Here is a 23712-nt window from a genome sequence, read left to right as displayed (position 1 = left end):
TTTTTTTTTGCGCTGATAGCTTTGAATATATGTTCTGATGGTGGTGGGAGTGGAGCACGACTGTCTCCGTGGCGCAATCGGCTAGCGTGATCGGCTGTTAACCGAAAGGTTGGAGGTTCGAGCCCACTCGGTGGTGGTGCGGCGCTTTTTTTCCTTTGGGCTGATAGCTCTGAAGAAATGTTCTGACGGGGGGGAGAGTGGAGCACGACTGTCTCCGTGGCGCAATTGGCTGGCGCGATCGGCTGTTAACCGAAAGGTTGGAGGTTCGAGCCCACTCGGTGGTGGTGCGGCGCTTTTTTTTCTTTGGGCTGAGTGCTTTGAAGATATGTTGTGATGGTGGTGAGAGTGGAGCAGGACTGTCTCCGTGGCGCAATTGGCTAGCGAGATCGGCTGTTATCCGACAGGTTCGAGGTTCAAGCCCTCCCGGGAGTGGTGTGTTGCTTTTTTCTTTGCGCTGATAGCTTTGAAGATATGTTCTGATGGTGGTGGGAGTGGAGCACGACTGTCTCCGTGGCGCAATCGGCTAGCGCGTTCGGCTGTTAACCGAAAGGTTGGAGGTTCGAACCCTCCCGGGAGTGGTGTGTTGCTTTTTTTCTTTGCCCTTATAGCTTTGAAGATATGTTCTGATGGTGGTGAGAGTGGAGCACGACTGTCTCCGTGGCGTAATTGGCTAGCGCGATGGGCTGTTAACTGAAAGGTTGGAGTTTCGAGCCCACCCGATGGTGGTGCGGCGCTTTTTTTTTCTTTGGGCTGATAGCTCTGAAGAAATGTTCTGACGATGGTGAGAGTGGAGCAGGACTGTCTCCGTGGCGCAATTGGCTAGCGCGATTGGCTGTTAACCGAAACGTTGGAGGTTCGAGCCCACCCGATGGTGGTGCGGCGCTTTTTTTTCTTTGGGCTGATAGCTCTGAAGAAATGTTCTGACAGTGGTGAGAGTGGAGCCGGACTGTCTCCGATGCGGAAGTGGCTAGCGCGATCGGCTGTTAACCGAAATGTTGGAGGTTCGAGCCCTCCCGGGAGTGGTGTGTTGCTTTTTTCTTTGCGGTGATAGCTTTAGAGATATGTTCTGTTGGTGGTGAGAAAGGAGCATGACTCTCTCTGTGGCGCAATTGGCTAGCGCGATCGGCTGTTAACCAAAAGGTTAGAGGTTCGAGCCCACCCGGTGGTGGTGCGGCGCTTTTTTCTTTGGGCTGATAGCTCTGAAGATATGTTCTGGTGGTGGTGAGAGTGGAGCGGGACTGTCTCCGTGGCGCAATTGGCTAGCGAGATCGGCTGTTAACCGAAAGGTTCGAGGTTCAAGCCCTCTCGGTAGTGGTGTGTTGCTTTTTTCTTTGCGCTGATAGCTCTGAAGAAATGTTCTGTTGGTGGTGAGAGTGGAGCACGACTTTCTCCGTTGCGCAATCGGCTAGCGCGATCGGGTGTTAACCAAAAGGTGGGAGGTTCGAGCCCACCCGGTGGTGGTGCGGCGCTTTTTTTTCTTTGGGCTGATAGCTCTGGAGAATTGTTCTGACGGTGGTGAGACTGGAGCACGACTGTCTCCTTGGCGCAATTGGCTAGCGCGATCGGCTGTTAACCTAAAGGTTGGAGGTTCGAGCCCTCCCGGGAGTGGTGTGTTGCTTTTTTCTTTGCGCTGATAGCTTTGAAGATATGTTCTGATGGTGGTGAGAGTGGAGCACGACTGTCTCCGTGGCGTAATTGGCTAGCGCAATGGGCTATTAACCGAAAGGTTGGACGCTCGAACCCACCCGGTGGTGGTGCGGCACTTTTTTTCCTTTGGGCTTATAGCTCTGAAGAAATGTTCTGACGGCGGTGAGAGTGGAGCACGACTGTCTCCGTGGCGCAATTGGCTAGCGCGATGGGCTATTAACCGAAAGGTTGGAGGTTCGAGCCCACCCGGTGGTGGTGCGGCGCTTTTTTTTCTTTGCCCTGATAGCATTGAAGATATGTTCTGTTGGTGGTGAGAAAAGAGCACGACTCTCTCCGTGGCGCAATTGGCTAGCGCGATCGGCTGTTAACCGAAAGGCTGGAGGTTCGAGCTCTCCCGGGAGTGGTGTGTTGCTTTTTTTTGCACTGATAGCTTTAGAGATATGTTCTGTTGGTGGTGAGAAAGGAGCATGACTCTCTCCGTGGCGCAATTGGCTAGCGCGACCGGCTGTTAACCGAATAGTTGGAGGTTCAAGCCCACCCGGTGGTGGTGCGGCGCTTCTTTTTCTTTGGGCTGATAGCTCTGAAGAAATGTTCTGACGGGGAGGAGGGTGGACCACGACTGTCTCCGTGGCGCAATTGGCTGGCGCGATCGGCTGTGAACCGAAAGGTTGGAGGTTCGAGCCCACTCGGTGGTGGTGCGGCGCTTTTTTTTCTTTGGGCTGATAGCCTTTAAGATATGTTCTGATGGTGGTGAGAGTGGAGCAGGACTGTCTCCGTGGCGTAATTGGCTAGCGCGATGGGCTGTTAACTGAAAGGTTGGAGGTTCGAGCCCACCCGATGGTGGTGCGGCTCTTTTTTTTCTTTGGGCTGATAGCTCTGAAGAAATGTTCTGACGATGATGAGAGTGGAGCAGGACTGTCTCCGTGGCGCAATTGGCTAGCGCGATTGGCTGTTAACCGAAAGGTTGGAGGTTCGAGCTCTCCCGGGAGTGGTGTGTTGCTTTTTTTGCGCTGATAGCTTTGAAGATATGTTCTGATGGTGGTGGAAGTGGAGCACGACTATGTCCGTGGCGCAATTGGCTAGCGCGATCGGCTGTTAATCGAATAGTTGGAGGTTCAAGCCCACCCGGTGGTTGTGCGGCGCTTCTTTTTCTTTGGGCTGATAGCTCTGAAGAAATGTTCTGACGGGGAGGAGGGTGGACCACGACTGTCTTCGTGGCGCAATTGGCTGGCGCAATCGGCTGTTAACCGAAAGGTTGGAGGTTCGAGCCCACTCGGTGTTTGTGCGGCGCTTCTTTTTCTTTGGGCTGATAGCTCTGAAGAAATGTTCTGACGGGGAGGAGGGTGGACCACGACTGTCTCCGTGGCGCAATTGGCTGGCGCAATCGGCTGTTAACCGAAAGGTTGGAGGTTCGAGCCCACTCGGTGGTGGTGCGGCGCTTTTTTTTTCTTTGGGCTGATAGCCTTTGGGATATGTTCTGATGTTGGTGAGAGTGGAGCACGACTCTCTCCGTTGCACAATTGGCTAGCGCGATCGGGTGTTAACCAAAAGGTTGGAGGTTTGAGCCCACCCGGTGGTGGTGCGGCGCTTTTTTTCCTTTGGGCGGATAGCTCTGAAAAATTGTTCTGACGGTGGTGAGAGTGGAGCATGACTGTCTCCTTGGCGCAATTGGCTAGCGCGATCGGCTGTTAACCGAAAGGTTGGAGGTTCGAGCCCTACCGGGAGTGGTGTGTTGCTTTTTTCTTTGCGCTGATAGCTTTGAAGATATGTTATGATGGTGGGGAGAGTGGAGCACGAGTCTCTCCGTGGCGCAATTCTCTAGCGCGATGGGCTGTTAACTGAAAGGTTGGAGGTTCGAGTCCACCCAGTAATGGTATGTTGCTTTTTTTTTCTTTGGGCTGATAGCTTTAAAGATATGTTCTGATGGTGGTGAGAGTGGAGCAGGACTGTCTCCATGGCGCAATTGGCTAGCGCGATCGGCTGTTAACCGAAAGTTTGGAGGTTCCAGCCCACCTGGTGGTGGTGCGGCGCTTTTTTTTCTTTGGGCTGTTAGCTCTGAAGAAATGTTCTGACGGTGGTGAGAGTGGAGCACGACTGTCTCCGTGGCGCAATTGGCTAGCGAGATCGGCTGTTAAACGAAAGGTTCGAGGTTCAAGCCCTCTCGGTAGTGGTGTGTTGCTTTTTTCTTTGCGCTGATAGCTCTGAAGAAATGTTCTGTTGGTGGTGAGAGTGGAGCACGACTTTCTCCGTTGCGCAATCGGCTAGCGCGATCGGGTGTTAACCAAAAGGTTGGAGGTTCGAGCCCACCCGGTGGTGGTGCGGCGCTTTTTTTTCTTTGGGCTGATAGCTCTGGAGAATTGTTCTGACGGTGGTGAGAGTGGAGCACGACTGTCTCCTTGGCGCAATTGGCTAGCGCGATCGGCTGTTAACCTAAAGGTTGGAGGTTCGAGCCCTCCCGGGAGTGGTGTGTTGCTTTTTTCTTTGCGCTGATAGCTTTGAAGATATGTTCTGATGGTGGTGAGAGTGGAGCACGACTGTCTCCGTGGCGTAATTGGCTAGCGCAATGGGCTATTAACCGAAAGGTTGGACGCTTGAACCCACCCGGTGGTGGTGCGGCACTTTTTTCCTTTGGGCTTATAGCTCTGAAGAAATGTTCTGACGGTGGTGAGAGTGGAGCACGACTGTCTCCGTGGCGCAATTGGCTAGCGCGATGGGCTATTAACCGAAAGGTTGGAGGTTCGAGCCAACCCGGTGGTGGTGCGGCGCTTTTTTTTCTTTGCCCTGATAGCATTGAAGATATGTTCTGTTGGTGGTGAGAAAAGAGCACGACTCTCTCCGTGGCGCAATTGGCTAGCGCGATCGGCTGTTAACCGAAAGGCTGGAGGTTCGAGCTCTCCCGGGAGTGGTGTGTTGCTTTTTTTTTGCGCTGATAGCTTTGAATATATGTTCTGATGGTGGTGGGAGTGGAGCACGACTGTCTCCGTGGCGCAATCGGCTAGCGTGATCGGCTGTTAACCGAAAGGTTGGAGGTTCGAGCCCACTCGGTGGTGGTGCGGCGCTTTTTTTCCTTTGGGCTGATAGCTCTGAAGAAATGTTCTGACGGGGGGGAGAGTGGAGCACGACTGTCTCCGTGGCGCAATTGGCTGGCGCGATCGGCTGTTAACCGAAAGGTTGGAGGTTCGAGCCCACTCGGTGGTGGTGCGGCGCTTTTTTTTTCTTTGGGCTGAGTGCTTTGAGGATATGTTGTGATGGTGGTGAGAGTGGAGCAGGACTGTCTCCGTGGCGCAATTGGCTAGCGAGATCGGCTGTTATCCGACAGGTTCGAGGTTCAAGCCCTCCCGGGAGTGGTGTGTTGCTTTTTTCTTTGCGCTGATAGCTTTGAAGATATGTTCTGATGGTGGTGGGAGTGGAGCACGACTGTCTCCGTGGCGCAATCGGCTAGCGCGTTCGGCTGTTAACCGAAAGGTTGGAGGTTCGAACCCTCCCGGGAGTGGTGTGTTGCTTTTTTTCTTTGCCCTTATAGCTTTGAAGATATGTTCTGATGGTGGTGAGAGTGGAACACGACTGTCTCCGTGGCGTAATTGGCTAGCGCGATGGGCTGTTAACTGAAAGGTTGGAGGTTCGAGCCCACCCGATGGTGGTGCGGCGCTTTTTTTTTCTTTGGGCTGATAGCTCTGAAGAAATGTTCTGACGATGGTGAGAGTGGAGCAGGACTGTCTCCGTGGCGCAATTGGCTAGCGCGATTGGCTGTTAACCTAAACGTTGGAGGTTCGAGCCCACCCGATGGTGGTGCGGCGCTTTTTTTCTTTGGGCTGATAGCTCTGAAGAAATGTTCTGACAGTGGTGAGAGTGGAGCCGGACTGTCTCCGATGCGGAAGTGGCTAGCGCGATCGGCTGTTAACCGAAATGTTGGAGGTTCGAGCCCTCCCGGGAGTGGTGTGTTGCTTTTTTCTTTGCGGTGATAGCTTTAGAGATATGTTCTGTTGGTGGTGAGAAAGGAGCATGACTCTCTCTGTGGCGCAATTGGCTAGCGCGATCGGCTGTTAACCAAAAGGTTAGAGGTTCGAGCCCACCCGGTGGTGGTGCGGCGCTTTTTTCTTTGGGCTGATAGCTCTGAAGATATGTTCTGGTGGTGGTGAGAGTGGAGCGGGACTGTCTCCGTTACGCGATTCTCTAGCGCGATCGGCTGTTAACCGAAAGGTTGGAGGTTCGAGCCCACCCGGTGGTGGTGCGGCGCTTTTTTTTCTTTCGTCTATAGCTTTGAATATATGTTCTGATGGTGGTGAGAGTGGAGCAGGACTGTCTCCGTGGCGCAATTTGCTAGCGCGATCGGCTGTTAACAGAAAAGTTGGAGGTTCGAGCCCTCTCGGGAGTCGTGTGTTGCTTTTTCTTTGCGCTTATAGCTTTTGTTCTGATGGTGGTGAGAGTGGAGCATGACTGTCTCCGCGGCGCAATTGGCTAGCGCGATCGGCTGTTAACCGAAAGGTTCGAGGTTCAAGCCCTCCCGGGAGTGGTGTGTTCTTTTTTCTTTGCGCTGATAGCTTTGAAGATATGTTCTGTTGGTGGTGAGAAAGGAGCACGACTCTCTCCGTGGCGCAATTGGCTAGCGCGATCGGCTGTTAACGAAAAGGTTGGAGGTTCGAGCCCACCCGGTGGTGGTGTGGCGCTTTTTTCCTTTGGGCTGATAGCTCTGAAGAAATGTTCTGACGGTAGTGAGAGTGGAGCTGGACTGTCTCCGTGGCGCAATTGGCTAGCGCGATGGGCTGTTAACCGAAAGGTTGGAGGTTCGAGCCCTCCCGGGAGTGGTGTGTTGCTTTTTTCTTTGTGCTGATAGCTTTGAAGATATGTTCTGATGGTGGTGAGAGTGGAGCACGACTGTCTCTGTGGCGCACTCGGCTAGCGCGATCGGCTGGTAACCGAAAAGTTGGAGGTTCGAGCCCACGCGGTGGTGGTGCGGTGCTTTTTTTTCTTTGGGCTGATAGCTTTGAAGATATTTGTGATGGTGGTGAGGGTGGAGCACGACTGTCTCCGGGGCACAGTTGGCTAGCGCGATGGGCTGTTAACTGAAAGGTTGGAGGTTCGAGCCCTCCCAGGTGTGGTGTGTTGCTTTTTTTGTTTGGGCTGATAGCTTTGAAGATATGTTTTGATGGTGGTGAGAGTGGAGCACGACTGTCTCCGTGGAGTAATTGGCTAGCGCGATGGGCTATTAACCGAAATGTTGGACGCTCGAGCCCACCCGATGGTGGTGCGGCTCTTTTTTTTCTTTGGGCTGATAGCTCTGAAGAAATGTTCTGACGATGATGAGAGTGGAGCAGGACTGTCTCCGTGGCGCAATTGGCTAGCGCGATTGGCTGTTAACCGAAAGGTTGGAGGTTCGAGCTCTCCCGGGAGTGGTGTGTTGCTTTTTTTGCGCTGATAGCTTTGAAGATATGTTCTGATGGTGGTGGAAGTGGAGCACGACTATGTCCGTGGCGCAATTGGCTAGCACGATCGGCTGTTAACCGAATAGTTGGAGGTTCAAGCCCACCCGGTGGTTGTGCGGCGCTTCTTTTTCTTTGGGCTGATAGCTCTGAAGAAATGTTCTGACGGGGAGGAGGGTGGACCACGACTGTCTTCGTGGCGCAATTGGCTAGCGCGATCGGGTGTTAACCAAAAGGTTGGAGGTTTGAGCCCACCCGGTGGTGGTGCGGCGCTTTTTTTCCTTTGGGCTGATAGCTCTGAAGAATTGTTCTGACGGTGGTGAGAGTGGAGCATGACTGTCTCCTTGGCGCAATTGGCTAGCGCGATCGGCTGTTAACCGAATGGTTGGAGGTTCGAGCCCTACCGGGAGTGGTGTGTTGCTTTTTTCTTTGCGCTGATAGCTTTGAAGATATGTTATGATGGTGGGGAGAGTGGAGCACGAGTCTCTCCGTGGCGCAATTGGCTAGCGCGATGGGCTGTTAACTGAAAGGTTGGAGGTTCGAGTCCACCCAGTAATGGTATGTTGCTTTTTTTTTCTTTGGGCTGATAGCTTTAAAGATATGTTCTGATGGTGGTGAGAGTGGAGCAGGACTGTCTCCATGGCGCAATTGGCTAGCGCGATCGGCTGTTAACCGAAAGTTTGGAGGTTCCAGCCCACCTGGTGGTGGTGCGGCGCTTTTTTTTCTTTGGGCTGTTAGCTCTGAAGAAATGTTCTGACGGTGGTGAGAGTGGAGCACGACTGTCTCCGTGGCGCAATTGGCTAGCGAGATCGGCTGTTAACCGAAAGGTTCGAGGTTCAAGCCCTCTCGGTAGTGGTGTGTTGCCTTTTTCTTTGCGCTGATAGCTCTGAAGAAATGTCCTGTTGGTGGTGAGAGTGGAGCACGACTTTCTCCGTTGCGCAATCGGCTAGCAAGATCGGGTGTTAACCAAAAGGTTGGAGGTTCGAGCCCACCCGGTGGTGGTGCGGCGCTTTTTTTTCTTTGGGCTGATAGCTCTGGAGAATTGTTCTGACGGTGGTGAGAGTGGAGCACGACTGTCTCCTTGGCGCAATTGGCTAGCGCGATCGGCTGTTAACCTAAAGGTTGGAGGTTCGAGCCCTCCCGGGAGTGGTGTGTTGCTTTTTTCTTTGCGCTGATAGCTTTGAAGATATGTTCTGATGGTGGTGAGAGTGGAGCACGACTGTCTCCGTGGCGTAATTGGCTAGCGCAATGGGCTATTAACCGAAAGGTTGGACGCTTGAACCCACCCGGTGGTGGTGCGGCACTTTTTTCCTTTGGGCTTATAGCTCTGAAGAAATGTTCTGACGGTGGTGAGAGTGGAGCACGACTGTCTCCGTGGCGCAATTGGCTAGCGCGATGGGCTATTAACCGAAAGGTTGGAGGTTCGAGCCAACCCGGTGGTGGTGCGGCGCTTTTTTTTCTTTGCCCTGATAGCATTGAAGATATGTTCTGTTGGTGGTGAGAAAAGAGCACGACTCTCTCCGTGGTGCAATTGGATAGCGCGATCGGCTGTTAACCGAAAGGCTGGAGGTTCGAGCTCTCCCGGGAGTGGTGTGTTGCTTTTTTTTGCGCTGATAGCTTTGAATATATGTTCTGATGGTGGTGGGAGTGGAGAACGACTGTCTCCGTGGCGCAATCGGCTAGCGTGATCGGCTGTTAACCGAAAGGTTGGAGGTTCGAGCCCACTCGGTGGTGGTGCGGCGCTTTTTTTCCTTTGGGCTGATAGCTCTGAAGAAATGTTCTGACGGGGGGGAGAGTGGAGCACGACTGTCTCCGTGGCGCAATTGGCTGGCGCGATCGGCTGTTAACCGAAAGGTTGGAGGTTCGAGCCCACTCGGTGGTGGTGCGGCGCTTTTTTTTCTTTGGGCTGAGTGCTTTGAAGATATGTTGTGATGGTGGTGAGAGTGGAGCAGGACTGTCTCCGTGGCGCAATTGGCTAGCGAGATCGGCTGTTATCCGACAGGTTCGAGGTTCAAGCCCTCCCGGGAGTGGTGTGTTGCTTTTTTCTTTGCGCTGATAGCTTTGAAGATATGTTCTGATGGTGGTGGGAGTGGAGCACGACTGTCTCCGTGGCGCAATCGGCTAGCGCGTTCGGCTGTTAACCGAAAGGTTGGAGGTTCGAACCCTCCCGGGAGTGGTGTGTTGCTTTTTTTCTTTGCCCTTATAGCTTTGAAGATATGTTCTGATGGTGGTGAGAGTGGAGCACGACTGTCTCCGTGGCGTAATTGGCTAGCGCGATGGGCTGTTAACTGAAAGGTTGGAGGTTCGAGCCCACCCGATGGTGGTGCGGCGCTTTTTTTTTCTTTGGGCTGATAGCTCTGAAGAAATGTTCTGACGATGGTGAGAGTGGAGCAGGACTGTCTCCGTGGCGCAATTGGCTAGCGCGATTGGCTGTTAACCGAAACGTTGGAGGTTCGAGCCCACCCGATGGTGGTGCGGCGCTTCTTTTTCTTTGGGCTGATAGCTCTGAAGAAATGTTCTGACAGTGGTGAGAGTGGAACCGGACTGTCTCCGATGCGGAAGTGGCTAGCGCGATCGGCTGTTAACCGAAATGTTGGAGGTTTGAGCCCTCCCGGGAGTGGTGTGTTGCTTTTTTCTTTGCGGTGATAGCTTTGGAGATATGTTCTGTTGGTGGTGAGAAAGGAGCATGACTCTCTCTGTGGCGCAATTGGCTAGCGCGATCGGCTGTTAACCAAAAGGTTGGAGGTTCGAGCCCACCCGGTGGTGGTGCGGCGCTTTTTTTCTTTGGGCTGATAGCTCTGAAGATATGTTCTGGTGGTGGTGAGAGTGGAGCGGGACTGTCTCCGTTACGCGATTCTCTAGCGCGATCGGCTGTTAACCGAAAGGTTGGAGGTTCGAGCCCACCCGGTGGTGGTGCGGCGCTTTTTTTTCTTTCGTCTATAGCTTTGAATATATGTTCTGATGGTGGTGAGAGTGGAGCAGGACTGTCTCCGTGGCGCAATTTGCTAGCGCGATCGGCTGTTAACAGAAAAGTTGGAGGTTCGAGCCCTCTCGGGAGTCGTGTGTTGCTTTTTCTTTGCGCTTATAGCTTTTGTTCTGATGGTGGTGAGAGTGGAGCATGACTGTCTCCGCGGTGCAATTGGCTAGCGCGATCGGCTGTTAACCGAAAGGTTCGAGGTTCAAGCCCTCCCGGGAGTGGTGTGTTCTTTTTTCTTTGCGCTGATAGCTTTGAAGATATGTTCTGTTGGTGGTGAGAAAGGAGCACGACTCTCTCCGTGGCGCAATTGGCTAGCGCGATCGGCTGTTAACGAAAAGGTTGGAGGTTCGAGCCCACCCGGTGGTGGTGCGGCGCTTTTTTCCTTTGGGCTGATAGCTCTGAAGAAATGTTCTGACGGTAGTGAGAGTGGAGCAGGACTGTCTCCGTGGCGCAATTGGCTAGCGCGATGGGCTGTTAACCGAAAGGTTGGAGGTTCGAGCCCTCCCGGGAGTGGTGTGTTGCTTTTTTCTTTGTGCTGATAGCTTTGAAGATATGTTCTGATGGTGGTGAGAGTGGAGCACGACTGTCTCCGTGGAGTAATTGGCTAGCGCGATGGGCTATTAACCGAAATGTGTGACGCTCGAGCCCACCCGGTGGTGGTGCGGCGCTTTTTTTCCTTTGGGCTGATAGCTCTGAAGAAATGTTCTGACGGTGGTGAGAGTGGAGCATGACTGTCTCCGTGGCGCAATTGGCTAGCGTTATCGGCTGTTAACTGAAAGGTTGGAGGTTCGAGCCCTCCCGGGAGTGGTGTGTTGCTTTTTTTCTTTGGGCTGATAGCTTTGAAGATATGTTCTGATGGTGGTGAGAGTGAAGCAGGGCTGTCTCTGTGGCGCACTCGGCTAGCGCGATCGGCTGGTAACCGAAAAGTTGGAGGTTCGAGCCCACGCGGTGGTGGTGCGGTGCTTTTTTTTCTTTGGGCTGATAGCTTTGAAGATATTTGTGATGGTGGTAAGAGTGGAGCACGACTGTCTCCGGGGCACAGTTGGCTAGCGCGATGGGCTGTTAACTGAAAGGTTGGAGGTTCGAGCCCTCCCAGGTGTGGTGTGTTGCTTTTTTTTGTTTGGGCTGATAGCTTTGAAGATATGTTTTGATGGTGGTGAGAGTGGAGCACGACTGTCTCCGTGGAGTAATTGGCTAGCGCGATGGGCTATTAACCGAAATGTTGGACGCTCGAGCCCACCCGGTGGTGGTGCGGCGCTTTTTTTCCTCTGGGCTGATAGCTCTGAAGAAATGTTCTGACGGTGGTGAGAGTGGAGCATGACTGTCTCCGTTGCGCAATTGGCTAGCGCGATTGGCTGTTAACCGAAACGTGGGAGGTTCGAGCCCACCCGATGGTGGTGCGGCGCTTTTTTTTCTTTGGGCTGATAGCTCTGAAGAGACGTTTAGACGGTGGTGAGAGTGCAGCAGGACTGTCTCCGTGGCGCAATTGGCTAGCGCGATCGGCTGTTAACCGAAAGGTTGGAGGTTCGAGCTCTCCCGGGAGTGGTGTGTTGCTTTTTTCTTTGCGCTGATAGCTTTGAAGATATGTTCTGATGGTGGTGGGAGTGGAGCACGACTGTCTCTGTGGCGCAATCGGCTAGCGCGATCGGCTGTTAACTAAAAGGTTGGAGGTTCGAGCCCTCCCGGGAGTGGTGTGTTGCTTTTTTTTCTTTGCGCTTATAGCTTTGAAGATATGTTCTGATGGTGGTGAGAGTGGAGCACGACTATCTCCGTGGCGTAATTGGCTAGCGCGATGGGGTGTTAACCGCAAGGTTGGAGGTTCGAGCCCACCCGGTGGTGGTGCGGCGCTTTTTTTTTCTTTGGGCTGATAGCTCTGAAGAAATGTTCTGACGGTGGTGAGAGTGGAGCATGACTGTCTCCGTGGCGCAATTGGCTAGCGCGATGGGCTGTTAACCGAAAGGTTGGAGGTTCGAACCCACCCGGTGGTGGTGCGGCGCTTTTTTTTCTTTGGGCTGATAGCTCTGGAGAATTGTTCTGACGGTGGTGAGAGTGGAGCACGACTGTCTCCTTGGCACAATTGGCTAGCGCGATCGGCTGTTAACCTAAAGGTTGGAGGTTCGAGCCCTCCCGGGAGTGGTGTGTTGCTTTTTTCTTTGCGCTGATAGCTTTGAAGATATGTTCTTATGGTGGTGGGAGTGGAGCACGACTGTCTCCGTGGCGCAATCGGCTAGCGCGTTCGGCTGTTAACCGAAAGGTTGGAGGTTCGAGTCCACCCAGTAATGGTATGTTGCTTTTTTTTCTTTGGGCTGATAGCTTTAAAGATATGTTCTGATGGTGGTGAGAGTGGAGCAGGACTGTCTCCATGGCGCAATTGGCTAGCGCGATCGGCTGTTAACCGAAAGTTTGGAGGTTCCAGCCCACCTGGTGGTGGTGCGGCGCTTTTTTTTCTTTGGGCTGTTAGCTCTGAAGAAATGTTCTGACGGTGGTGAGAGTGAAGCACGACTGTCTCCGTGGCACAATTGGCTAGCGCGATTGGCTGTTAACCGAAAGGTTGGAGGTTCGAGCCCACCCGATGGTGGTGCGGCGCTTTTTTTCTTTTGGCTCATAGCTCTGAAGAAATGTTCTGACGGTGGTGAGAGTGGAGCACGACTGTCTCCTTGGCGCAATTGGCTAGCACGTTCGGCAGATAACCGAAAGGTTGGAGGTTCGAGCCCACTCGGTGGTGGTGCGGCGCTTTTTTTCTTTGGGCTGATACCTTTGAAGATATGTTCTGATGGTGGTGAGAGTGGAGCAGGACTGTCTCCGTGGCGCAATTGGCTAGCGCGATCGGCTGTTAACCTAAAGGTTGGAGGTTCGAGCCCTCCCGGGAGTGGTGTGTTGCTTTTTTCTTTGCGCTGATAGCTTTGAAGATATGTTCTGATGGTGGTGAGAGTGGAGCACGACTGTCTCCGTGGCGTAATTGGCTAGCGCAAAGGGCTATTAACCGAAAGGTTGGACGCTCGAACCCACCCGGTGGTGGTGCGGCACTTTTTTTCCTTTGGGCTTATAGCTCTGAAGAAATGTTCTGACGGTGGTGAGAGTGGAGCACGACTGTCTCCGTGGCGCAATTGGCTAGCGCGATGGGCTATTAACCGAAAGGTTGGAGGTTCGAGCCCACCCGGTGGTGGTGCGGCGCTTTTTTTTCTTTGCCCTGATAGCATTTAAGATATGTTCTGTTGGTGGTGAGAAAAGAGCACGACTCTCTCCGTGGCGCAATTGGCTAGCGCGATCGGCTGTTAACCGAAAGGCTGGAGGTTCGAGCTCTCCCGGGAGTGGTGTGTTGCTTTTTTTTGCGCTGATAGCTTTGAATATATGTTCTGATGGTGGTGGGAGTGGAGCACGACTGTCTCCGTGGCGCAATCGGCTAGCGTGATTGGCTGTTAACCGAAAGGTTGGAGGTTCGAGCCCACTCGGTGGTGGTGCGGCGCTTTTTTTCCTTTGGGCTGATAGCTCTGAAGAAATGTTCTGACGGGGGGGGAGAGTGGAGCACGACTGTCTCCGTGGCGCAATTGGCTGGCGCGATCGGCTGTTAACCGAAAGGTTGGAGGTTCGAGCCCACTCGGTGGTGGTGCGGCGCTTTTTTTCTTTGGGCTGATACCTTTGAAGATATGTTCTGATGGTGGTGAGAGTGGAGCAGGACTGTCTCCGTGGCGCAATTGGCTAGCGCGATCGGCTGTTAACCTAAAGGTTGGAGGTTCGAGCCCTCCCGGGAGTGGTGTGTTGCTTTTTTCTTTGCGCTGATAGCTTTGAAGATATGTTCTGATGGTGGTGAGAGTGGAGCACGACTGTCTCCGTGGCGTAATTGGCTAGCGCAAAGGGCTATTAACCGAAAGGTTGGACGCTCGAACCCACCCGGTGGTGGTGCGGCACTTTTTTTCCTTTGGGCTTATAGCTCTGAAGAAATGTTCTGACGGTGGTGAGAGTGGAGCACGACTGTCTCCGTGGCGCAATTGGCTAGCGCGATGGGCTATTAACCGAAAGGTTGGAGGTTCGAGCCCACCCGGTGGTGGTGCGGCGCTTTTTTTTCTTTGCCCTGATAGAATTTAAGATATGTTCTGTTGGTGGTGAGAAAAGAGCACGACTCTATCCGTGGCGCAATTGGCTAGCGCGATCGGCTGTTAACCGAAAGGCTGGAGGTTCGAGCTCTCCCGGGAGTGGTGTGTTGCTTTTTTTTGCGCTGATAGCTTTGAATATATGTTCTGATGGTGGTGGGAGTGGAGCACGACTGTCTCCGTGGCGCAATCGGCTAGCGTGATTGGCTGTTAACCGAAAGGTTGGAGGTTCCAGCCCACCTGGTGGTGGTGCAGCGCTTTTTTTTCTTTGCGCTGATAGCTTTGAAGATATGTTCTGATGGTGGTGAGAGTGGAGCACTTCTGTCTCCGTGGCGTAATTGGCTAGCGCAATGGGCTATTAACCGAAAAGTTGGACGCTCGAACCCACCCGGTGGTGGTGCGGCACTTTTTTTCCTTTGGGCTTATAGCTCTGAAGAAATGTTCTGACGGTGGTGAGAGTGGAGCACGACTGTCTCCGTGGCGCAATCGGCTAGCGTGATCGGCTGTTAACCGAAAGGTTGGAGGTTCGAGCCCACTCGGTGGTGGTGCGGCGCTTTTTTTCCTTTGGGCTGATAGCTCTGAAGAAATGTTCTGACGGGGGAGAGAGTGGAGCACGACTGTCTCCGTGGCGCAATTGGCTGGCGCGATCGGCTGTTAACCGAAGGGTTGGAGGTTCGAGCCCACTCGGTGGTGGTGCGGCGCTTTTTTTTCTTTGGGCTGAGTGCTTTGAAGGTATGTTGTGATGGTGGTGAGAGTGGAGCAGGACTGTCTCCGTGGCGCAATTGGCTAGCGAGATCGGCTGTTAACCGACAGGTTCGAGGTTCAAGCCCACCCGGGAGTGGTGTGTTCCTTTTTTCTTTGCGCTGATAGCTTTGAAGATATGTTCTGTAGGTGGTGGGAGTGGAGCACGACTGTCTCCGTGGCGCAATTGGCTAGCGCGATCGGCTGTTAACCGAAAGGTTGGAGGTTCGAGCTCTCCCGGGAGTGGTGTGTTGCTTTTTTTGCGCTGATAGCTTTGAAGATATGTTCTGATGGTGGTGGAAGTGGAGCATGACTATCTCCGTGGCGCAATTGGCTAGCGCGACCGGCTGTTAACCGAATAGTTGGAGGTTCAAGCCCACCCGGTGGTGGTGCGGCGCTTCTTTTTCTTTGGGCTGATAGCTCTGAAGAAATGTTCTGACGGGGAGGAGGGTGGACCACGACTGTCTCCGTGGCGCAATTGGCTGGCGCGATCGGCTGTGAACCGAAAGGTTGGAGGTTCGAGCCCACTCGGTGTTTGTGCGGCGCTTCTTTTTCTTTGGGCTGATAGCTCTGAAGAAATGTTCTGACGGGGAGGAGGGTGGACCACGACTGTCTCCGTGGCGCAATTGGCTGGCGCAATCGGCTGTTAACCGAAAGGTTGGAGGTTCGAGCCCACTCGGTGGTGGTGCGGCGCTTTTTTTTTCTTTGGGCTGATAGCCTTTGGGATATGTTCTGATGTTGGTGAGAGTGGAGCACGACTCTCTCCGTTGCACAATTGGCTAGCGCGATCGGGTGTTAACCAAAAGGTTGGAGGTTTAAGCCCACCCGGTGGTGGTGCGGCGCTTTTATTCCTTTGGGCTGATAGCTCTGAAGAATTGTTCTGACGGTGGTGAGAGTGGAGCATGACTGTCTCCTTGGCGCAATTGGCTAGCGCGATCGGCTGTTAACCGAAAGGTTGGAGGTTCGAGCCCTACCGGGAGTGGTGTGTTGCTTTTTTCTTTGCGCTGATAGCTTTGAAGATATGTTATGATGGTGGGGAAACTGGAGCACGAGTCTCTCCGTGGCGCAATTGGCTAGCGCGATGGGCTGTTAACTGAAAGGTTGGAGGTTCGAGTCCACCCAGTAATGGTATGTTGCTTTTTTTTTCTTTGGGCTGATAGCTTTAAAGATATGTTCTGATGGTGGTGAGAGTGGAGCAGGACTGTCTCCATGGCGCAATTGGCTAGCGCGATCGGCTGTTAACCGAAAGTTTGGAGGTTCCAGCCCACCTGGTGGTGGTGCGGCGCTTTTTTTTCTTTGGGCTGTTAGCTCTGAAGAAATGTTCTGACGGTGGTGAGAGTGGAGCACGACTGTCTCCGTGGCGCAATTGGCTAGCGAGATCGGCTGTTAACCGAAGGGTTCGAGGTTCAAGCCCTCTCGGTAGTGGTGTGTTGCTTTTTTCTTTGCGCTGATAGCTTTGAAGATATGTTCTGATGGTGGTGGTAGTGGAGCACGACTGTCTCCGTGGCGCAATCGGCTAGCGCGTTCGGCTGTTAACCGAAAGGTTGGAGGTTCGAACCCTCCCGGGAGTGGTGTGTTGCTTTTTTTCTTTGCCCTTATAGCTTTGAAGATATGTTCTGATGGTGGTGAGAGTGGAGCACGACTGTCTCCGTGGCGTAATTGGCTAGCGCGATGGGCTGTTAACTGAAAGGTTGGAGGTTCGAGCCCACCCGATGGTGGTGCGGCGCTTTTTTTTTCTTTGGGCTGATAGCTCTGAAGAAATGTTCTGACGATGGTGAGAGTGGAGCAGGACTGTCTCCGTGGCGCAATTGGTTAGCGCGATTGGCTGTTAACCGAAACGTTGGAGGTTCGAGCCCACCCGATGGTGGTGCGGCGCTTTTTTTTCTTTGGGCTGATAGCTCTGAAGAAATGTTCTGACAGTGGTGAGAGTGGAGCCGGACTGTCTCCGATGCGGAAGTGGCTAGCGCGATCGGCTGTTAACCGAAATGTTGGAGGTTCGAGCCCTCCCGGGAGTGGTGTGTTGCTTTTTTCTTTGCGCTGATAGCTTTGAAGATATGTTCTGTTGGTGGTGAGAAAGGAGCACGACTCTCTCCGTGGCGCAATTGGCTAGCGCGATCGGCTGTTAACGAAAAGGTTGGAGGTTCGAGCCCACCCGGTGGTGGTGCGGCGCTTTTTTCCTTTGGGCTGATAGCTCTGAAGAAATGTTCTGACGGTAGTGAGAGTGGAGCAGGACTGTCTCCGTGGCGCAATTGGCTAGCGCGATGGGCTGTTAACCGAAAGGTTGGAGGTTCGAGCCCTCCCGGGAGTGGTGTGTTGCTTTTTTCTTTGTGCTGATAGCTTTGAAGATATGTTCTGATGGTGGTGAGAGTGGAGCACGACTGTCTCCGTGGAGTAATTGGCTAGCGCGATGGGCTATTAACCGAAATGTTGGACGCTCGAGCCCACCCGGTGGTGGTGCGGCGCTTTTTTTCCTTTGGGCTGATAGCTCTGAAGAAATGTTCTGACGGTGGTGAGAGTGGAGCATGACTGTCTCCGTGGCGCAATTGGCTAGCGTTATCGGCTGTTAACTGAAAGGTTGGAGGTTCGAGCCCTCCCGGGAGTGGTGTGTTGCTTTTTTTCTTTGGGCTGATAGCTTTGAAGATATGTTCTGATGGTGGTGAGAGTGGAGCAGGGCTGTCTCTGTGGCGCACTCGGCTAGCGCGATCGGCTGGTAACCGAAAAGTTGGAGGTTCGAGCCCACGCGGTGGTGGTGCGGTGCTTTTTTTCTTTGGGCTGATAGCTTTGAAGATATTTGTGATGGTGGTGAGAGTGGAGCACGACTGTCTCCGGGGCACAGTTGGCTAGCGCGATGGGCTGTTAACTGAAAGGTTGGAGGTTCGAGCCCTCCCAGGTGTGGGGTGTTGCTTTTTTTTGTTTGGGCTGATAGCTTTGAAGTTATGTTTTGATGGTGGTGAGAGTGGAGCACGACTGTCTCCGTGGAGTAATTGGCTAGCGCGATGGGCTATTAACCGAAATGTTGGACGCTCGAGCCCACCCGGTGGTGGTGCGGCGCTTTTTTTCCTTTGGGCTGATAGCTCTGAAGAAATGTTCTGACGGTGGTGAGAGTGGAGCATGACTGTCTCCGTGGCGCAATTGGCTAGCGCGATTGGCTGTTAACCGAAACGTGGGAGGTTCGAGCCCACCCGATGGTGGTGCGGCGCTTTTTTTTCTTTGGGCTGATAGCTCTGAAGAGACGTTTAGACGGTGGTGAGAGTGCAGCAGGACTGTCTCCGTGGCGCAATTGGCTAGCGCGATCGGCTGTTAACCGAAAGGTTGGAGGTTCGAGCTCTCCCGGGAGTGGTGTGTTGCTTTTTTCTTTGCGCTGATAGCTTTGAAGATATGTTCTGATGGTGGTGGGAGTGGAGCACGACTGTCTCTGTGGCGCAATCGGCTAGCGCGATCGGCTGTTAACCAAAAGGTTGGAGGTTCGAGCCCTCCCGGGAGTGGTGTGTTGCTTTTTTTTCTTTGCGCTTATAGCTTTGAAGATATGTTCTGATGGTGGTGAGAGTGGAGCACGACTATCTCCGTGGCGTAATTGGCTAGCGCGATGGGGTGTTAACCGAAAGGTTGGAGGTTCGAGCCCACCCGGTGGTGGTGCGGCGCTTTTTTTTTTCTTTGGGCTGATAGCTCTGAAGAAATGTTCTGACGGTGGTGAGAGTGGAGCATGACTGTCTCCGTGGCGCAATTGGCTAGCGCGATGGGCTGTTAACCGAAAGGTTGGAGGTTCGAGCCCACCCGATGGTGGTGCGGCGCTTTTTTTTCTTTGGGCTGATAGCTTTGAAGAAATGTTCTGACGGTGGTGAGAGTGGAGCAGGACTGTCTCCGTGGCGCAATTGGCTAGCGCGATCGGCTGTTAACCGAAAGGCTGGAGGTTCGAGCTCTCCCGGGAGTGGTGTGTTGCTTTTTTTGCGCTGATAGCTTTGAAGATATGTTCTGATGGTGGTGAAAGTGGAGCACGACTGTCTCCGTGGCGTGATTGGCTAGCGCGATGGGCTATTAACCGAAAGGTTGGACGCTCGAGCCCACCCAGTGGTGGTGCGGCACTTTTTTTCCTTTGGGCTGGTAGCTCTGAAGAAATGTTCTGACGGTGGTGAGAGTGGAGCATGACTGTCTCCGTGGCGCAATTGGCTAGCGCGATCGGCTGTTAAGCGAAAGGTTGGAGGTTCGAGCCCTCTCGGGAGTGGTGTGTTGCTTTTTTCTTTGCGCTGATAGCTTTGAAGATATGTTCTGATGGTGGTGAGAGTGGAGCACGACGTTCTCCATGGCGTAATTGGCTAGCGCGATGGGCTATTAACCGAAAGGTTGGACGCTCGAGCCCACCCGGTGGTGGTGCGGCGCTTTTTTTCCTTTGGGCTGATAGCTCTGAAGAAATGTTCTGACGGTGGTGAGAGTGGAGCATGACTGTCTCCGTGGCACAATTGGCTAGCGTGATCGGCTGTTAACTGAAAGGTTGGAGGTTCGAGCCTTCCCGGGAGTGCTGTCTTGCTTTTTTTTCTTTGGGCTGATAGCTTTGAAGATATGTTCTGATGCTGGTGAGTGTGGAGCAGGACTGTATCCGTGGCGCAATCGGCTAGCGCGATCGGCTGGTTACCGAAAGGTTGGAGGTTCGAGCCCACCCGGTGGTGGTGCGGCGCTTTTTTTTCTTTAGGCTCATAGCTCTGAAGAAATGTTCTGACGGTGGTGAGAGTGGAGCACGACTGTCTCCGTGGCGCAATTGTCTAGCGTGATTGGCTGTTAACCGAAACGTTGGAGGTTCGAGCCCACCCGATGGTGGTGCGGCGCTTTTTTTTCTTTGGGCTGATAGCTCTGAAGAAATGTTCTGACGGTGGTGAGAGTGGAGCCGGACTGTCTCCATTACGCGATTCTCTAGCGCGATCGGCTGTTAACCGAAAGGTTGGAGGTTCGAGCCCACCCGGTGGTGGTGCGGCGCTTTTTTTTCTTTCGTCTGATAGCTTTGAATATATGTTCTGATGGTGGTGAGAGTGGAGCAGGACTGTCTCCGTGGCGTAATTGGCTAGCGCGATCGGCTGTTAACAGAAAAGTTGGAGGTTCGAGCCCTCTCGGGAGTGGTGTGTTGCTTTTTTCTTTGCACTTATAGCTTTGTTCTGATGGTGGTGAGAGTGGAGCATGACTGTCTCCGCGGCGCAATTGGCTAGCGCGATCGGCTGTTAACCGAAAGGTTCGAGGTTCGAGCCCTCCCGGGAGTGGTGTGTTGCTTTTTTCTTTGGGCTGATAGCTTTGGAGATATGTTCTGTTGGTGGTGAGAAAGGAGCATGACTCTCTCTGTGGCGCAATTGGCTAGCGCGATCGGCTGTTAACCAAAAGGTTGGAGCTTCGAGCCCACCCGGTGGTGGTGCGGCGCTTTTTTTCTTTGGGCTGATAGCTCTGAAGATATGTTCTGGTGGTGGTGAGAGTGGAGCGGGACTGTCTCCGTTACGCGATTCTCTAGCGCGATCGGCTGTTAACCGAAAGGTTGGAGGTTCGAGCCCACCCGGTGGTGGTGCGGCGCTTTTTTTTCTTTCGTCTAATAGCTTTGAATATATGTTCTGATGGTGGTGAGAGTGGAGCAGGACTGTCTCCGTGGCGCAATTTGCTAGCGCGATCGGCTGTTAACAGAAAAGTTGGATGTTCGAGCCCTCTCGGGAGTGGTGTGTTGCTTTTTCTTTGCGCTTATAGCTTTTGTTCTGATGGTGGTGAGAGTGGAGCATGACTGTCTCCGCCGCGCAATTGGCTAGCGCGATCGGCTGTTAACCGAAAGGTTCGAGGTTCAAGCCCTCCCGGGAGTGGTGTGTTCTTTTTTCTTTGCGCTGATAGCTTTGAAGATATGTTCTGTTGGTGGTGAGAAAGGAGCACGACTCTCTCCGTGGCGCAATTGGCTAGTGCGATCGGCTGTTAACGAAAAGGTTGGAGGTTCGAGCCCACCCGGTGGTGGTGCGGCGCTTTTTTCCTTTGGGCTGATAGCTCTGAAGAAATGTTCTGACGGTAGTGAGAGTGGAGCAGGACTGTCTCCGTGGCGCAATTGGCTAGCGCGATGGGCTGTTAACCGAAAGGTTGGAGGTTCGAGCCCACCCTAAGGTGGTGCGGCGCTTCTTTTTCTTTGGGCTGATAGCTCTGGAGAAATGTTCTCACGGTGGTGAGAGTGGAGCATGACTGTCTCCTTGGCGCAATTGGCTAGCGCGAGCGGCTGTTAACCGAAAGGTTGGAGGTTCGAGCCCTCCCGGGAGTGGTGTGTTGCTTTTTTCTTTGTGCTGATAGCTTTGAAGATATGTTCTGATGGTGGTGAGAGTGGAGCACGACTGTCTCCGTGGAGTAATTGGCTAGCGCGATGGGCTATTAACCGAAATGTTGGACGCTCGAGCCCACCCGGTGGTGGTGCGGCGCTTTTTTTCTTTGTGCTGATAGCTGTGAAGATATGTTCTGGTGGTGGTGAGAGTGGAGCGGGACTGTCTCCGTTACGCGATTCTCTAGCGCGATCGGCTGTTAACCGAAAGGTTGGAGGTTCGAGCCCACCCGGTGGTGGTGCGGCGCTTTTTTTTCTTTCGTCTAATAGCTTTGAATATATGTTCTGATGGTGGTGAGAGTGGAGCAGGACTGTCTCCGTGGCGCAATTTGCTAGCGCGATCGGCTGTTAACAGAAAAGTTGGAGGTTCGAGCCCTCTCGGGAGTGGTGTGTTGCTTTTTCTTTGCGCTTATAGCTTTTGTTCTGATGGTGGTGAGAGTGGAGCATGACTGTCTCCGCGGCGCAATTGGCTAGCGCGATCGGCTGTTAACCGAAAGGTTCGAGGTTCAAGCCCTCCCGGGAGTGGTGTGTTCTTTTTTCTTTGCGCTGATAGCTTTGAAGATATGTTCTGTTGGTGGTGAGAAAGGAGCACGACTCTCTCCGTGGCGCAATTGGCTAGCGCGATCGGCTGTTAACGAAAAGGTTGGAGGTTCGAGCCCACCCGGTGGTGGTGCGGCGCTTTTTTCCTTTGGGCTGATAGCTCTGAAGAAATGTTCTGACGGTAGTGAGAGTGGAGCAGGACTGTCTCCGTGGCGCAATTGGCTAGCGCGATGGGCTGTTAACCGAAAGGTTGGAGGTTCGAGCCCTCCCGAGAGTGGTGTGTTGCTTTTTTCTTTGTGCTGATAGCTTTGAAGATATGTTCTGATGGTGGTGAGAGTGGAGCACGACTGTCTCCGTGGAGTAATTGGCTAGCGCGATGGGCTATTAACCGAAATGTTGGACGCTCGAGCCCACCCGGTGGTGGTGCGGCGCTTTTTTTCCTTTGGGCTGATAGCTCTGAAGAAATGTTCTGACGGGGGTGAGAGTGGAGCATGACTGTCTCCGTGGCGCAATTGGCTAGCGTGATCGGCTGTTAACTGAAAGGTTGGAGGTTCGAGCCCTCCCGGGAGTGGTGTGTTGCTTTTTTTCTTTGGGCTGATAGCTTTGAAGATATGTTCTGATGGTGGTGAGAGTGGAGCAGGGCTGTCTCCTTGGCGCAATTGGCTAGCGCGATTGGCTGTTAACCGAAACGTTGGAGGTTCGAGCCCACCCGATGGTAGTGCGGCGCTTTTTTTTCTTTGGGCTGATAGCTCTGAAGAGACGTTTAGACGGTGGTGAGAGTGCAGCAGGACTGTCTCCGTGGCGCAATTGGCTAGCGCGATCGGCTGTTAACCGAAAGGTTGGAGGTTCGAGCTCTCCCGGGAGTGGTGTGTTGCTTTTTTCTTTGCGCTGATAGCTTTGAAGATATGTTCTGATGGTGGTGGGAGTGGAGCACGACTGTCTCTGTGGCGCAATCGGCTAGCGCGATCGGCTGTTAACCAAAAGGTTGGAGGTTCGAGCCCTCCCGGGAGTGGTGTGTTGCTTTTTTTTCTTTGCGCTTATAGCTTTGAAGATATGTTCTGATGGTGGTGAGAGTGGAGCACGACTATCTCCGTGGCGTAATTGGCTAGCGCGATGGGGTGTTAACCGAAAGGTTGGAGGTTCGAGCCCACGCGGTGGTGGTGCGGTGCTTTTTTTTTCTTTGGGCTGATAGCTCTGAAGAATTGTTCTGACGGTGGTGAGAGTGGAGCATGACTGTCTCCGTGGCGCAATTGGCTAGCGCGATGGGCTGTTAACCGAAAGGTTGGAGGTTCGAGCCCACCCGATGGTGGTGCGGCGCTTTTTTTTCTTTGGGCTGATAGGTTTGAAGAAATGTTCTGACGGTGGTGAGAGTGGAGCAGGACTGTCTCCGTGGCGCAATTGGCTAGCGCGATCGGCTGTTAACCGAAAGGCTGGAGGTTCGAGCTCTCCCGGGAGTGGTGTGTTGCTTTTTTTGCGCTGATAGCTTTGAAGATATGTTCTGATGGTGATGAAAGTGGAGCACGACTGTCTCCGTGGCGTAATTGGCTAGCGCGATGGGCTATTAACCGAAAGGTTGGACGCTCGAGCCCACCCAGTGGTGGTGCGGCACTTTTTTTCCTTTGGGCTGATAGCTCTGAAGAAATGTTCTGACGGTGGTGAGAGTGGAGCTAGACTGTCTCCGTGGCGCAATTGGCTAGCGCGATCGGCTGTTAAGCGGAAGGTTGGAGGTTCGAGCCCTCCCGGGAGTGGTGTGTTGCTTTTTTCTTTGCGCTGATAGCTTTGAAGATATGTTCTGATGGTGGTGAGAGTGGAGCACGACGTTCTCCATGGCGTAATTGGCTAGCGCGATGGGCTATTAACCGAAATGTTGGACGCTCGAGCCCACCCGGTGGTGGTGCGGCGCTTTTTTTCCTTTGGGCTGATAGCTCTGAAGAAATGTTCTGACGGTGGTGAGAGTGGAGCATGACTGTCTCCGTG

General features: G+C 53.3%; 4 non-coding genes across 4 annotated transcripts; all 4 read left to right on the top strand.

Annotated features, from left to right (window-relative positions):
* The first annotated feature begins 501 nt into the window (after positions 1-501).
* TRNAN-GUU (transfer RNA asparagine (anticodon GUU)) lies at positions 502-578 on the top strand. The gene has a single exon. It is a non-coding gene; the product is annotated as a tRNA-Asn (tRNA).
* A 4485-nt stretch (positions 579-5063) lies between these two features.
* TRNAN-GUU (transfer RNA asparagine (anticodon GUU)) lies at positions 5064-5140 on the top strand. Its single transcript has one exon. It is a non-coding gene; the product is annotated as a tRNA-Asn (tRNA).
* Positions 5141-9166: 4026 nt separating this feature from the next.
* Positions 9167-9243, top strand: TRNAN-GUU (transfer RNA asparagine (anticodon GUU)). The gene has a single exon. It is a non-coding gene; the product is annotated as a tRNA-Asn (tRNA).
* A 7127-nt stretch (positions 9244-16370) lies between these two features.
* Positions 16371-16447, top strand: TRNAN-GUU (transfer RNA asparagine (anticodon GUU)). Its single transcript has one exon. It is a non-coding gene; the product is annotated as a tRNA-Asn (tRNA).
* The last annotated feature ends 7265 nt before the right edge of the window (positions 16448-23712 follow it).

This window comes from Rhipicephalus microplus, unplaced genomic scaffold (assembly GCF_043290135.1).
Source record: "Rhipicephalus microplus isolate Deutch F79 unplaced genomic scaffold, USDA_Rmic scaffold_26, whole genome shotgun sequence".
Lineage (NCBI taxonomy): Eukaryota > Metazoa > Arthropoda > Arachnida > Ixodida > Ixodidae > Rhipicephalus > Rhipicephalus microplus.
This window is presented reverse-complemented; position numbering and strand designations above follow the sequence as displayed.